This window comes from Bos indicus, chromosome 4 (genome assembly GCF_029378745.1).
Source record: "Bos indicus isolate NIAB-ARS_2022 breed Sahiwal x Tharparkar chromosome 4, NIAB-ARS_B.indTharparkar_mat_pri_1.0, whole genome shotgun sequence".
NCBI lineage: Eukaryota > Metazoa > Chordata > Mammalia > Artiodactyla > Bovidae > Bos > Bos indicus.
The window spans coordinates 80,393,265-80,407,687 of record NC_091763.1 but is presented as its reverse complement, the minus strand read 5'-3'; the positions used below and the strand labels follow the sequence as shown (position 1 = coordinate 80,407,687).

At 42.5% G+C, this 14,423-nt stretch overlaps 1 protein-coding gene across 1 annotated transcript in view; it reads left to right on the top strand.

The window, feature by feature from the left end:
• Positions 1-14,423, top strand: part of SUGCT (succinyl-CoA:glutarate-CoA transferase) — an 861,197-nt gene that overhangs the window by 841,500 nt on the left and 5,274 nt on the right. The window contains exon 15 of the transcript XR_011566121.1: positions 8,816-8,988. The gene's annotated coding sequence lies outside the window, so the exon portion shown is untranslated. The remainder of the gene's footprint in view (positions 1-8,815; positions 8,989-14,423) is intronic.

The window sequence follows — 14,423 nt, the reverse complement described above, 5'->3', positions numbered from 1 at the left end:
AGCCAGACATGTGTAAGGTGCTGCGGGCATCAGGGGGACACCAGGAAAAATGTGATCCTCATGGACCTCAGAGTCTAGGTGGGTGACACGCAGTGTGATCTTACCATGCACCCATGCAGAGGAATTTATGGCTGCAGTGCTGAGAGAAGCAAGAAGTGAGAGTTGGGTTGCGGTATTTGTAGTAAGACCAGAAGGATATGACTAAACCAAGGTCAAGAGGAGGAGCAGTCCAGCCTGGAAGAAAGAAAATTATATATATGTCAAGGCTGCGAGGCAGGGTAGACACCCTCCAGGAACCAACGGGAGAGGGTGTGGAAGGAACGAAGCTAGAGAAGGAGAGAAGTCATGGGATGAGGGTCTTGAAACGCACACAAGACAGGTGTGGCTGGCAGGCAGAGGCTTTCCAGTCACAGTCTTCAAGTAGAGGCAAGACTGAGAGGCCTTAAGCAGGAAACTGAGGCGACTCAGTTTGGGATTCATGAAGATGGTGTGACAGACATCTCTTGTTGCCAGAAGCCGTGCTACCTGCCTGATTTGGCCCCATGATAAACACCTGCCCCTTGACTGGTGGCACACACCTTTCCTTCATTACCCCTCACCCTGCCACACATTTTCCATAATGGTCCTTCACCCCTGTCTCCACAAAATGCTAAACTCCACATCTGCATGGGCACCTTCTTGACTTGGTTTCCCCCTCAGCACTTCCCATGTTCATTCTTGGGACCCTTTTTACCTTGGGACCCTTTTTTCCTGTTGTAAGAAGTGTGGTTCCAGTCACACCATCTTATAAACATATGCCAACTCCTTACCAAGATTCAAATCTGGCTGCCACATACCTGTGAACCTGGTCTATTGTACCTGTTAATCTAAAGACCAGGAATGCTGTTGCAGATCCTTTACCTTACACATAAATATGTGTTTGTGTTTTCTCCAAGTGCTCCATACTTAGCAGACCACAGAAGGTCAGAGTACGGTGGTCTGATGAGCTGCTTGGAGTGTGCGTCATCAGTGGACCCTACTGGATTTGCAGCAGCCATGTGGTCCCCTTGGGGGCCAGGCTGCATCTGGTGAAACCTCATTTCAGCATAGGTGTTGGTGACATGGTCGAGTCCTGTAGTGAGAGATTCAGTTGCTCCTTCCCTTGGTGTCTGGTCTACACTGCCTCATGCGGGGAAAGGTGGGGGATTTCTGTCTAGCCACTTAGAGACAGAAGGAAGAATAAATTCCAGCACCTGGAACCTTCAATCAAGTCACACTTATCTCTATCCCTTGGTATAAGTGAAAAGTTGGAGACAGAAATATACTTTAAGAAAGGAACAAGTGTGCTTCCTGGAGATCTTTTGGCAAAAAGGGCTATTGAAGGTGTAGTGTAGTTGGTCAAGGGAAAAATCCTCCAATCAGACTTTTTGGTTCAAATTCCAACCTTATCATTTCCTAGGTATGTGTCTTAGTTTGCTGGGGCAGCCTTATCAAAAATAGCTGATTCACTTTGCTGTACAGTAGAAACCAACACAACATTGTAAAGCAACTATACCCCAATAAAATTTTTTTTTAAAAGAAAAAATATATAAAAAGAAGAAAATGGATAGTAATGTATGGTAAACAGCAACAGTGTATTTCTCACAGTTCTGAGATCAGGGTGTCAGTGTGGACAGGTTTGGTGAAGGTTTTCTTCCTGGCTTATAGGTGGCTGCATTCTCTTTGTGTGCTCACAAGAAAGAGAGAGAGAGAGAGAACACATGCTGTAACATGTCTTCTTGCAAGGGCACTAATTCCATCACAAGGGCCTTATCCTCATGACCTCATATAACCCTAATTGCCTACGAAAGACCTTATCTCCAAACACCATCGCATTGGGGTAAAGGCTTTAACATGTGAATTTTAGGGGGACACAAACATTCAGTCTGTGATATTCTGTCCCAGCCCCTCAAAATAGCCCCTTTCACCTGCAAAATACATTGTTTCCACCTCAATAGCCCCCTTAACTTGTTCCAGTGTCAACTTCAAAGTCTTATATCCAAAGTCTCATCTAAATGTCAGTTAAACCAGATACAGGTGAGATGCCAGGCATGATTCATATTGACACAAAATTTTGCCGTCTGAACCTGTGAAACCAGACAAATTCTGTGCATCCACAGTACAGGGTGGAACAGGAAAAAGCTAGACATTCCCATTTCAAAAGGAAGAAATCAGAATGAAGAAAGGGGTGACAGGTCCCAAACAAGTTCAAAACCCAGCAAGGCCAATCCATCAGATCTTAAATCTCAAGACCTCTTTGGTTTGGTGCTTCACTCCCCAGCCCACTGGAGAAGCAGCATCTACGTGGATCAGGAGGGTAACCCCATTCACGTGGCAGTCTGTGAGGGCATGGGTGGGTGGCCATCCTGATCTTTGAGACTGACACAGAGCCAGCCTTCCCCTCCACAGGACAATATGACGTGACATTGTACCTATTGAAATTAAGCAACCTCATTGGGCTCATCTGCAATGGAGCACGTAATGCTACCTGCATTAGAAGCACATTTGCAAACAGAAATAAAGAATTGGGATTGACATACATACACTGTTAAAACTATGTATAAAAGACATAACTAATGAGAACCTACTGTATAGCTTAGGGAACCCAACGCAATGCTCTGTGATGACCTAAATGGAAAGGAAATCCAAAAAAGAGGGGATTTTTATATATGTGGACTTCCCAGGTGGCTCAGTGGTAAAGAATCCACTGGTCAGGGGAGGAGACAGGAGACACAAGTTCAATCCCTGGGTCAGGAAGATCCCCTGGAGAAGGAAATGGCAACCCACTCCAGTATTCTTGCCTGGAAAATCAGGTGGGCAGAGGAGCCTGGAGGGCTACAGTCCATTGGATTGCAAAGCCTATCTTGATTGAGCACATGCACACACACACACACACACACACGTATATATATGTATACGTGTGGCTGATTCATTTTGCTGTACAGTAGAAACTAACACAACATTGTAAAGCAACTATACCCCAATAAACTTTTTTTTTAAGAAAAAAAAATGCATATTCCAGGCCCCCGCAAAAAGCACCAGAGCAGCTCCAATTGGGCAAGAGGCCCAGGGATCTGCATTTTTAACTAGAGCTTCCGATCATTCTGATGTACCCTGAATGCTGAGAATCACTGCCACCAGGGAACTCAGCACAGGATACTGAGTCATTATTTCCCTGCCTTTGTTTCATTAAATTTATTTGTATGCGCTTTAATGTTATTACCCATTTGAGTTTCTGTTAGCATTTTATCCCTCCTGAGTTCCTCTAGTTGTATATCTTTTTCCTTCAGGGTGGGGTTCAGGGCAGTTTTCTGCTTTGGCTGATGCTTGTGGTCCAAGACTTCTTTGCCCCCTCTAGCTTGTTTACTGCTACTGACCACATCATCCCCTCGCTACCCTCAATCATAACAGACAGTCCTGCCCACTCCCTCCTGATTTATCCTGTATTATGTTACCTTCTTACCCTCCTCCACCTCAACCCCCCCTGCTTTTTGGCGATTTAAGGAGCTGTTTTTATTGTTTCTAGAGCCAACACATCTGTCATATATTTCCCTCAAACTTAAAAACATCGGAAAATCACTGGTTACTTAGCACCAAGTGAAGCCTGCGCTAGATGACCATCTCTTCTGTAACTGGCTGTCCCTGTGCTACACAGTAGGTCCTTATTAGTTATCTAGTTTGTATATAGTAGTGTGTATATGTCAATCCCAGTCTCTCATTTTTGTAGACTAAGCTTTCTCCACAAACACAGAAAATTAAACTGTGATTGTAATTGAGGAAACGAGGTAACACAAAGCGTGTTAAGGGTGGATGGTGAATAGATTGGAAAGAATTGGTCTGCTATTATTGGAATTATAGGGATAATGAAAGTCTTACTATTTAGAAATAGAAATCAAGTTGATTTAACCTAAACAAATGAAGGATTTGCTGGAAAAGTTCAGAGAGCTCCCAGAAACATCAAACACAGAGCACATGCAGGAACCAAAGGGGCCTGGGCAGCCGATCCTCCTGCAGAAAGTGGGCAGGGCAGGAACCTTGTCGGGTGCTGGGTGGTGTCCCTGTAGCTGGTCACTTCTAGATTCAGAGCCTCAGGCAGAGGTTCTGATTGATTGAGTTCTATCATGTGTCCTGTGTCCACTCCTCCCTTCCCCCAGCAGGGAGGGACCTTCCCTTAGAACCTCCTTCCTCCTCTCCCCCATGGTTCCTCCAAAATACTAAGAAGATTTGGATGTTATGTAGCTTTATGACAAAAGTCCACTCCAAATATGATTCATATTCCCCTTTTCCACTGCAACAGTCCATCAGTTATTGAGGACATCTGTTTTTTTCAGGCACTGAGCTAGAGGCTTCAGTTGTAGAATCTCTAGTCCTTACCACAACCCTCTAAAGTATCTAGCAAGATGTACTTTTTCCCAGGTGGTGCAGTTGGAAAGACTCTGCCTGCCAATGCAGGAGACGCCAGAGAGGCGGGTTCAATCCCTAGGTTCCGGAAGATCCCCTGGAATAGGAAGTGGCAACCCACTCAGTATTCTTGCCTGGAAAATTCCACTGGGCAGAGGAGCCTGGCAGGCTACAGTCCATGAGCTCAGAAAGAGTTGGACATGACTGAGCACGCATGCACTTTATACAGTTGAAAAAACCGAGCCTTGAAGAGGCTAAGTAAGTTTCTTATGGCCAGACAGGTGACAAGGGATGAACCTAGAATGGTCTGACCGCAGAACTGGTGGCCTGTCCACTCCAACACACTGCTGCCTCTGTGTACTATTTTCACCTGAAATTTTTCTTTGTTTCCCAAGTTGGTTATGCAAATAGAACTTGTTCTGTAAGAGCTAGTACATCCTCATTTGGCTAATAAAGGGTATTAACAAGGTTCCTTCCATCCATGCCCTTCTATGTTTCTATAACTGTATTCTGATGGCTGCCATTTTGAAATGGCATGGAGTGTTTAACTGAAGAACAGGTTAGGATGATGTTGGTGAAACCAGCATCAAGTATGACACCATGTTCTTTGGCCTTATGTAGCCATCCCTGGATGATTGTACCTCCCCTCCCAAATCAGATCCCTGGAATCTGTTTGGAAATTAACCACAGGCCTGAATCCTTGTGGAAGTGGCTGCAGAAAATACAATCTCTGCCGTAGGGTTAGAGATATGACAATCACCTTTTATTCTTCTGAATGAATATATCTCAGAAGAGAATCAAAAGGGCTTTTTCAAAGGAGAAAGTGTCCACATCACTTTCATGTGGACAAAGTGAGGGGGGAGTTCTTATTTACGTAACCACTCCTGAAGCTATCTCAGGCATATGTGGTTTTATCTAGACACTAAAGCTCCTTGGACACTGTTCAGAGCCATATTCCTGATTTCATTTGGAACTCCCATTTGAAATTACAACTAGCACCAGGGCATTAAAAGGCATCCACTTTGGGTGTATTCTTCCTTTATGAGGGGTTGTTTCTGATTCATTCAATTGTGCTGTAAATGGACATTTATGAAGCACCTGCTTGGGGCTAGGAATTGTATCTGTTTTGAGCCCTTACTTACAAAACAGAAAAACTCCTTAGCAAGGGGTGTGGAGGTGTGAGTGAGAGCAGGTAGACATTAAAACATAATGAAGATGCCTGCTTGCTAAGTTGCTTCAGCCATGTCTGATGCTTTGCAACCCTATGGACCATAGCCCGCCAGGCTTCTCTGTCCATGGGGATTCTCCAGGCAAGAATACTGGAGTGGGTTGCCATGCCCTCCTCCAGGGGATCTTCCTAACCCAGGGGTTGAACCTATGTCTCTTGTGTCTCCTGCATTGGCAGGCAGGTTCTTTAACACTGGAGCCACCAGGGAAGCCCAGGCTGATATAAATGTCATGTTTTGAATGCCTAGAGAGTATAGTAGAGGAACACAGAGAAGGGAATCACTAGATGTTTGGGGGTAAATTAAAAAAAAAAAACAAATCATAGAAGTTGCACTTGAGTGCGGTTGTAATTAAAACAATTTAACCCTGAACTTATATGCAGAGTACATCATGAGAAATGCTGGGCTGGAAGAAGCACAAGCTGGAATCAAGATTGCCGGGAGAAATATCAATAACCTCAGATATGCAGATGACACCACCCTTATGGCAGAAAGTGAAGAGGAACTTAAAAGCTTCTTGATGAAAGTGAAAGAAGAGAGTGAAAAAGTTGGCTTCAAGCTCAACATTCAGAAAACTAAGATCATGGCATCTGGTCCCATCACTTCATGGGAAATAGATGGGGAAACAGTGGAAACAGTGTCAGACTTTATCTTTTTGGGCTCCAAAATCACTGCAGATGGTGATTGCAGACATGAAATTAAAAGACGCTTCCTCCTTGGACAGAAAGTTATGACCAACCTAGATAGCATATTCAAAAGCAGAGACATTACTTTGCCAACAAAGGTCCATTTAGTCAAGGCTATGGTTTTTCCAGTGGTCATGTATGGATGCGAGAGTTGGACTGTGAAGAAAGCTGAGTGCCGAAGAATTGATGCTTCTGAACTGTGGTGTTGGAGACGACTCTTGGACTGCAAGGAGATCCAACCCATCCATTCTGAAGAAGATCAGCCCTGGGTGTTCTTTGGAAGGAATGATGCTAAAGCTGAAACTCCAGTACTTTGGCCACCTCATGCGAAGAGTTGACTCATTGGAAAAGACTCTGATGCTGGGAGGGATTGGGCGCAAAAGGAGAAGGGGACGACAGAGGATGAGATGACTGGATGGCATCACTGACTCGATGGACGTGAGTCTGGTGAACTCCGGGAGTTGGTGATGGACAGGGAGGCCTGGCGTGCTGCGATTCATGGGGTCGCAAAGAGTCGGACATGACTGAGTGACTGAACTGAACTGAACTGAACTGAACCCTGAACATTAAGTAAGAGGTTATTTGTAGGCTGAAGGACAAAAGTCTGCAAGTTTTAGAACATACAAAGTACAGGATGACTGTGAATTATATAGGAGGGGAGTAATAACAGAATGAAAGGAGAATTTTAAAAGGAGCTAAAAGAGGCCATGACATGAATAGTTGTATATGTCCTGCAAAGGGGCTTGCATTATGTTAATAGGAAACCATTGAATGTTTTCACCCAGAGAGGGATATGATTAGATTGTATTTGTGTTTTATTGGAGTGTAATTGCTTTACAATGCTGTATTAGTTTTTACTGTACAATGGAGTGAATCAGTTATGTCATTGTTCAGTCGCTCAGTCATGTCTGACTCTTTGCGACTCCATGGACTGCAGCATGCCAGGCTTCTCTGTCCTTCACCATCTTCCAGAGCTTGCTCAAACTCATGTCTATTGAGTTGGTGATGCCACATAACCATCTGGTCCTCTGCCAGTCCCTTCTCCTCCTGCCTTCAATCTTTACCAGAATCAGGGTCTTTTCCAGTGAGTCTGTTCTTAGCATCATGTGGCCAAAGTATTGGAGCTTCAGCTTCAGCATCAGTCCTTCAGATGAATATTCAGGACTGATTTTCTTTAAGATTGACTGGTTTGATCTCTTTGCTGTCCAAGGGACTCTCAAGAGTCTTCCCCAATAACACAGTTCAAAAGCATCAATTCTTTGACACTCAGCCTTCTTTATGGTCCAACTCTCACATCCATACATGACTACTGGAAAAACCATAGCTTTGACCATATGGACCTTTGTTGGCAAAGTAATCTCTCTGCTTTTTAATATGCTGTCTAATTTTGTCATAGCTTTTCTTCTAAGGAGCAAGCATCTTTTAATTTCATGACTATACGTATACATATATCCACTCCCTTGGACCTCCCTTCTCCCCGACCCCACTGCTGATTGTATTTTAGAAAGACCATTTTGTTGACAGAATGAAATAGAAAAAGATGGGGATTAGGAGACTTTATAAGCCAGATTACAGGTATGATTTTACCATTTGGTAAGGGTTTATGGAAGAATGAGAAGACTCATTGTCTTTCATAGTTTCTCTTAAAGTATAACAGCCAAAAGGATCGGATAAGAAAATGTGTAGCATTTTCAGTAGGAAATAAGTGTGCTTATTTTCTTCTACAGGTCTGAAATCTTAAGAAAAAAAAAAAAAAAAGACAGTAGGTCAGTATAGTATATCTTGACTTTTTAGAACATAAATTGTATATAACATGTGTCAAATTTTATCCTCTAATCCATAAAATGGTTAGCAACAGAATACTCAGTTATGGATAATTAATAAGATATGAAAGAATGCTATTTGTTAATTGAAACTTTTACATTAGCTGTTCACCCCCTGGAAGTACTTATTTCCCATTCATTGCTATACTTAAGGACCACTTTGAAACATCTATCATGTAGCATTGAATGAGATGGGAAGATGTGGACTGCTTTAAGACACGTCAAAATGAATAAGTGTTTAGAAAGCTGTTCTATTTCTAACAGAAGCCAGTGAAAAAAACAATGAGCTAGTCTCCAGTGTTAAGATGGGAAAATATGAAAACCATCCCAGCTTACTCCACTCATCACCATGGTTTCATCATCTATTACACAGTAAAACAAACATAGCCACTGACTATAACCCTTAATGAGCATATGTGACTCTGATAATATTTATCAGGTTTATTTGTTTGAGGCTGACTGAAATGAAAAGAAAACAGTACAGCGTTGGGTCATTAGTCTCTTCTGACGTGTGCTGTAACTCTAAGGAAAACATTAGTAACCTATTTTTAGCAAGTACCTTCATCCACTGAAACGATAATGGCCCACGGAATAATCCTTGGGATGGAAAACAGAAATTCCCAGAATTAAACGTTCTTGCTCATCTGTTCTATGGTCACAGGAAATCTATCAGCACCGTCATTTCTCATCAACATTGAGAAGTGTTTTACATCAGACCGTTATGCAATCTTCTCCAACTAGACTGCCTTTCACCTTCATCTATGCTAAGCCAAGGTCCTCCCAGCCAAAAGAAACGAAAAACATCACCTCCTCCAGGAAGACTTTCTTTCCTTGGTAAACGTTATCACTTGTACTTTACATTATTTTCACTTACGTAATCTGTTTATTCTATGTTCTTTCCCTAACTCAAAAATGTTATTCAAAAAACTCATACAGAAATAATAGGAATGAGACATTATTCTAGACGCCACAGGGGTGTGTATGTGGGAGGTGGCAGACAGATGAAAAAGTTTCTTTCCTGCAGGGGTATAGACCCAGCAGGAGGGATGAAGCAGATGAATAGGATCAAAAAGTAGTCTTCAGTGTTGTTTCAGCTCAGTGCCTAAGAAGGAGGTAGCCCCCTGCCACCAAGCCCTGGTACTCACTGGTTGACAAGATTGTGTGAACATGGTGTGGTGGCCACAGTCCAGGCTCATGGGGTGGAAGCAGAGGAGGCCTGGGAGGGGTTTGGAAACTAGCCAGAGGCATTGGTGATTCAAAGCAGGGCCTTTGGAATAAATCAAACAGATATGAGTTAAAACATAGTTAAAACAGAGGGGATGTTCTCTCTGCACGATTTTGATAAGTTACATAATCACTTTGAAGCATAGAAGATGTTATAACTAAATAAGATACTGTGAAAAGACTTATTATATTACCCATGCTATAAGTTTTCAATAAAGGGCATTTATTATCCTCGTTGCTATAATTTTATGCTCCTCAGAGAGTGTGTTTCCCTTATTCTTCACCCAGTGAGGAATCACAGCAATAAATTATGAAATGTCTCCCAAGACAAATGCTGTATATGAAACAGGGGTGGGGGAGTTGGTGGGATTCAGAAGAAAAGAAACTCTATGATTTGTGAGGAAGAGATCAGAGAAGGCTTCGTGGAAGAAAGGCCATTTCAGCTGGTTTGTAAGAGTCAGGTATGATTTGAGGAAGCAGTGATCTAGGAGATAGACCATCCAACTGTGACCCCAGTGACAAATGGAGAACATTTCTGCACCTTTTCCTTGGGACTCCAATATGAATTCCAGGCATTTGTTGGATATTCTACCGGAAATGGTAAGCTTCTTAGAGCAGGAACAATGATATTTACTTATCCCCACAGAGAAGCCAATAAAAATAGAATGAAAACTTTTGTTGATCACCTGGGCTTATGTGGAAGCCATTCCTATAACTGAAAGCTTAATCATACACTTAAAAAACAGAAAAGGAAGCTTGGTGAAAGCTGGGGTGGATCCAGGGAGCAGGATACAGCCGTTTTCCTAGATGGTTTAATTTGTGTGAGCTCCATCTCTACTCCCTGAAGAGCCTGGTATGTGTAATAGAATCACGGTGCTTTGGGTTTGTTCATTTTTTTGTAATTTCTCATTCATTGGTAAATTATTTTATTTGTAAAATTTCCAACATGTTTTCAGCTATGCAAAGAGGCAACCTTATGAAGTTGTTTAGTTTGAACATGATCAGAAGTATTAAAAGCCCAAGAGCACCATGGATCACATGGTTGGGCTTAGAGTGAGAGCAAGTCCCAGGGAAGGGAAGGGGAACTTACTGCCTCATTACCCTTTCCCCTGAGGAGATTCTCCTTTTAGGGCTACCAGGTTTAGGGGTTCATTTTGCTAAAAGAAGTTGTGCTTTCCTTGACAGGATCTTCTGTAGAAGGGAATAAGCTACTGAGATAATAATATCACAAAACGGTGTTTCAACAAAACTGATTTTATTTGTGCAGCACCCTGTTTTTCACATTCCACGTGTAAGTGATATGATATTTGTCTTTGTCTAACATACTTCACTCAGATGGACTCTCTAGGTCCATCCACGTTGCTGCAAATGGACCTAGCAGCAATAATTTTGTTCTTTTTTATGACTGTGTAAGATTCCATTATATATATGTACTGCATCTTCTTTATTCATTCCTCTGTTGATGGACCTTTAGGTTGCTTCCATGTCCTGGCCACGGTAAATTGTGCTGCAATGAACATTGCGGTGCATGTATCCTTTTGAATTATGATTTTCTCTGAATGTATGTCTCAAAACAGACATAGAGTCACAGATGTAGAAAACAAACTTATGGTAACCGTGGGAGGGATAAATTGGGAGATTAGGATTGACATATACACACTGCTATATACAAAGTAGATAACTACTAAGGACCTACTGTATAGCACAGGGAACTCTACTCTGCAATGGTCTATATCACAAAAGAATCTAAAAAAGGGTGCATGTATGTGTATGTATAACTGATTCACTTTACTATACTTTGTAAGTATAGCAACTTTGTAAGTCAACTATATTCCAATAAATATTTTTTAAAACCTCAAAATAATAAATAAAATTATGCAACCCCCCAAACTAATTTTATACTATGCTATATAACTGCCAGACCACCTGACCTGCCTCTTGAGAAACTTGTATGCAGGTCAGGAAGCAACAGTTAGAACTGGACATGGAACAACAGACTGGTTCCAAATAGGTAAAGGAGTACGTCAAGGCTGTATATTGTCCCCCTGCTTATTTAACTTATATGCAGAGTACATCATGAGAAATGCTGGGCTGGAAGAAGCACAAGCTGGAATCAAGATTGCCGGGAGAAATATCAATAACCTCAGATATGCATACGACACCACCCTTATGGCAGAAAGAGAAAAAGAGTCTCTTGATGAAAGTGAAAGAAGGGAGTGAAAAAGTTGGCTTCAAGCTCAACATTCAGAAAACTAAGATCATGGCATCTGGTCCCATCACTCAGTCAGTTAGTCAATTCAGTTGCTCAGTCGTGTCCCATCACTTCATGGGAAACAGATGGGGAAACAGTGGAAACAGTGGCTGACTTTATTTTTCTGGGCTTCAAAATCACTGCAGATGATGATTGCAGCCATGAAATTAAAAGACGCTTCCTCCTTGGAAGGAAAGTTATGACCAACCTAGACAGCATGTTAAAAAGCAGAGACATTACTTTGTCAACAAAGGTCTGTCTAGTCAAGCCCATGGTTTTTCCAGTAGTCATGTGTGGATGTGAGAGTTGGACTATAAAGAAAGCTGAGCCCTGAAGAATTGATGCTTTTGAACCGTGGTGTTGGAGAAGACTCTTGAGAGTCCCTTGGACTACAAGGAGATTCAACCAGTCCATCCTAAAGGAGATCAGTCTTGGGTGTTTATTGGAAGGACTGATGTTGAAGCTGAAACTCCAATACTTTGGCCACCTGATGCAAAGAGCTGACTCATTTGAAAAGACCCTGATGATGGGAAAGACTGAGGGCAGGAAGAGAAGGGGACAACAGAGGATGAGATGGTTGGATAGCATCACCGACTCAACGGACATGGGTTTAGGTGGACTCCAGGAGTTGGTGATGGACAGGGAGGCCTGGTGTGCTGCGGTTCATGGGGTTTCAAAGAGTTGGATACGACTGAGTGACTGAACTGAACTGAACTGATATAACTAAATAGGCCCAAAAATATAGATACTGATATTGAGGATAATAATGATACTAAAGAAATAAATATATATTTAAAAATTTGCTTTAAATATTCATTCCACATGCTTTTTATAGAGAAAAGTGAAAGACTGAGCTTTTCTCTATAAAAGAATTTCTCTATTCTCAAGAATAAAATAAAAATCTCCTGTAAGTCTATCATTCTTAGCATTATTTTATATGCCCTTATTTTATAGATAGATAGTTTTAAAAAGCAGAAGAATGTGAATATCCTGTTTTACCACTGAATTTTTTTTTCCAGTTGATATGTGACCTTGTCCATAAAACTGTTTAGCACAGTTTTAATTTTTTAGATTTTAAGTTTCCTCCTCAATATACATTCTCACTTCACTTTCAGTGTCTGGTTTGGAGTGTGGACTGAGGTTGGAGGGTTTCCTTCCACTTCTTGAGTCCTGAGATTGGGTGGAAAGAGCCACTTACCCTTAATTGGTTTAAATCTGTCTGTGTTTCTACCTTCAGCCACATGATCAGTATAATAATGGGAATGAAGCAATTTGGGCCGATAAGCAATAATGGATACCAAGACAAGCAGATATCAAAAGGGCTTTGCTTTCTTTGGATGGGGAGTAAAGTGGTGAAGCATGAAGCTCCCTCAGTCATTCTGTGACCATAGCGGGAAAGCCCTGACCTGCTGGAGAAAGGCTTCCTCCTATGGGCTTTATGGGACGGGCAACAGCGGCTTTTCGTCTGTTCTAAAGAGGCATCCCAGGAAAGAGTGGACCAGAGAGGCCTTGTATGGAAGAGTTCCGGTTATCGTGGGAAGGGCTTTGGCTCTGGAGCCAGCCGCACAGGCATAGTCACACTTATTGGCAGTTTTACTTAGCAAAGTGCTGTCTACCTATAAGAGGGGGAAGACAGTACCCACAAGTTGCAAGAATTCCACAAGTGCATTCCAAAGCAAGAGTGTTGTGAGATGCGGGTGTTGTGAGACAACCAGACAGCAAGAATAAAGAGGAGTCAGGGGGACAGAGAGAAAGTGAGGGATACAGGGGACAGAAAGAGGAGTCAGAGTTTGGGGATATTGTTAAAATGCAGATTCTAATTCCAGGGGTCTCAGAGGAGGCCTGCGTTTTGGCCTTCCTAGCCCCTACCTCCTGGTGATGTTGATCTGCTGGTTTGTGGGCCACTTGGATAGCTAGGTTTTAGGTCACAAATGAAGCTGGATCTCATCACCCTTACTTTCACTGCCTAGAAGCCCTCCCTACGACCCATGACATGGCACTCCTGGATGTGTTCAGTATTCTCTGTGCTCTGCTTGCTCACAGCATAGAGAACAAAGCTGATCCATGATAGACCAAGGAGATGTCCCGTCACCTCTGCTTATCCTTTGTAGCTTAATTGGAAACCCCCTTGCCACTGGAGCTGAGCTCCTGGATCAGAGAGCACTGGCGGAATCAGGGCCAAGGCCTGGGTGGAGGGCTTCTGGCAGGGGAGGTGGGGAGTGAAAGGCTCTTGGTGTCACCACTTCTCATCGTTATTGGATGTTCACGTCTAACTGCACAGGAAACAGCTTCATCTGCAGTTTCCCTCACGAGTTCAGGGAGATCAAATCACTCCTCAGTAGAAGGCAGGTAAGAAGGGGACTTGTTTCCCATTGGCAAGAATTTCACCTGTGGCCCGAATCCAATCGCAGGATTCCGCACATTTGAGATGCAATTGAAGAGCAACAGATTTGGAGTCAGAAGAGCTAAATTTGGAAAAATGACCTGTTCATGTCCTTGAACTAGCAACCTAGCCTTCCTGAGACCAGAGTTTTCATCTATAAAAAAGAGATTATCAAATAGCACAAGCTTTCTAACAACCTCACTATGAAGAAGAAGTGAAAAAAATATAAGGGAGAACTTAGAAAAACAAAACATTATGAAATTATAAGGGATTATAGAGACAAGGGTTCTAAGGCAGCTTAGCTACCCAATTGCTGGACTATAGAATTATGTCCTGGACTCTAAAATCCTATTAGGTGGGACCTAAGTAAACCCAAGGAAGGACAAAGCAGAGAGAAAGATGCATAAGCGC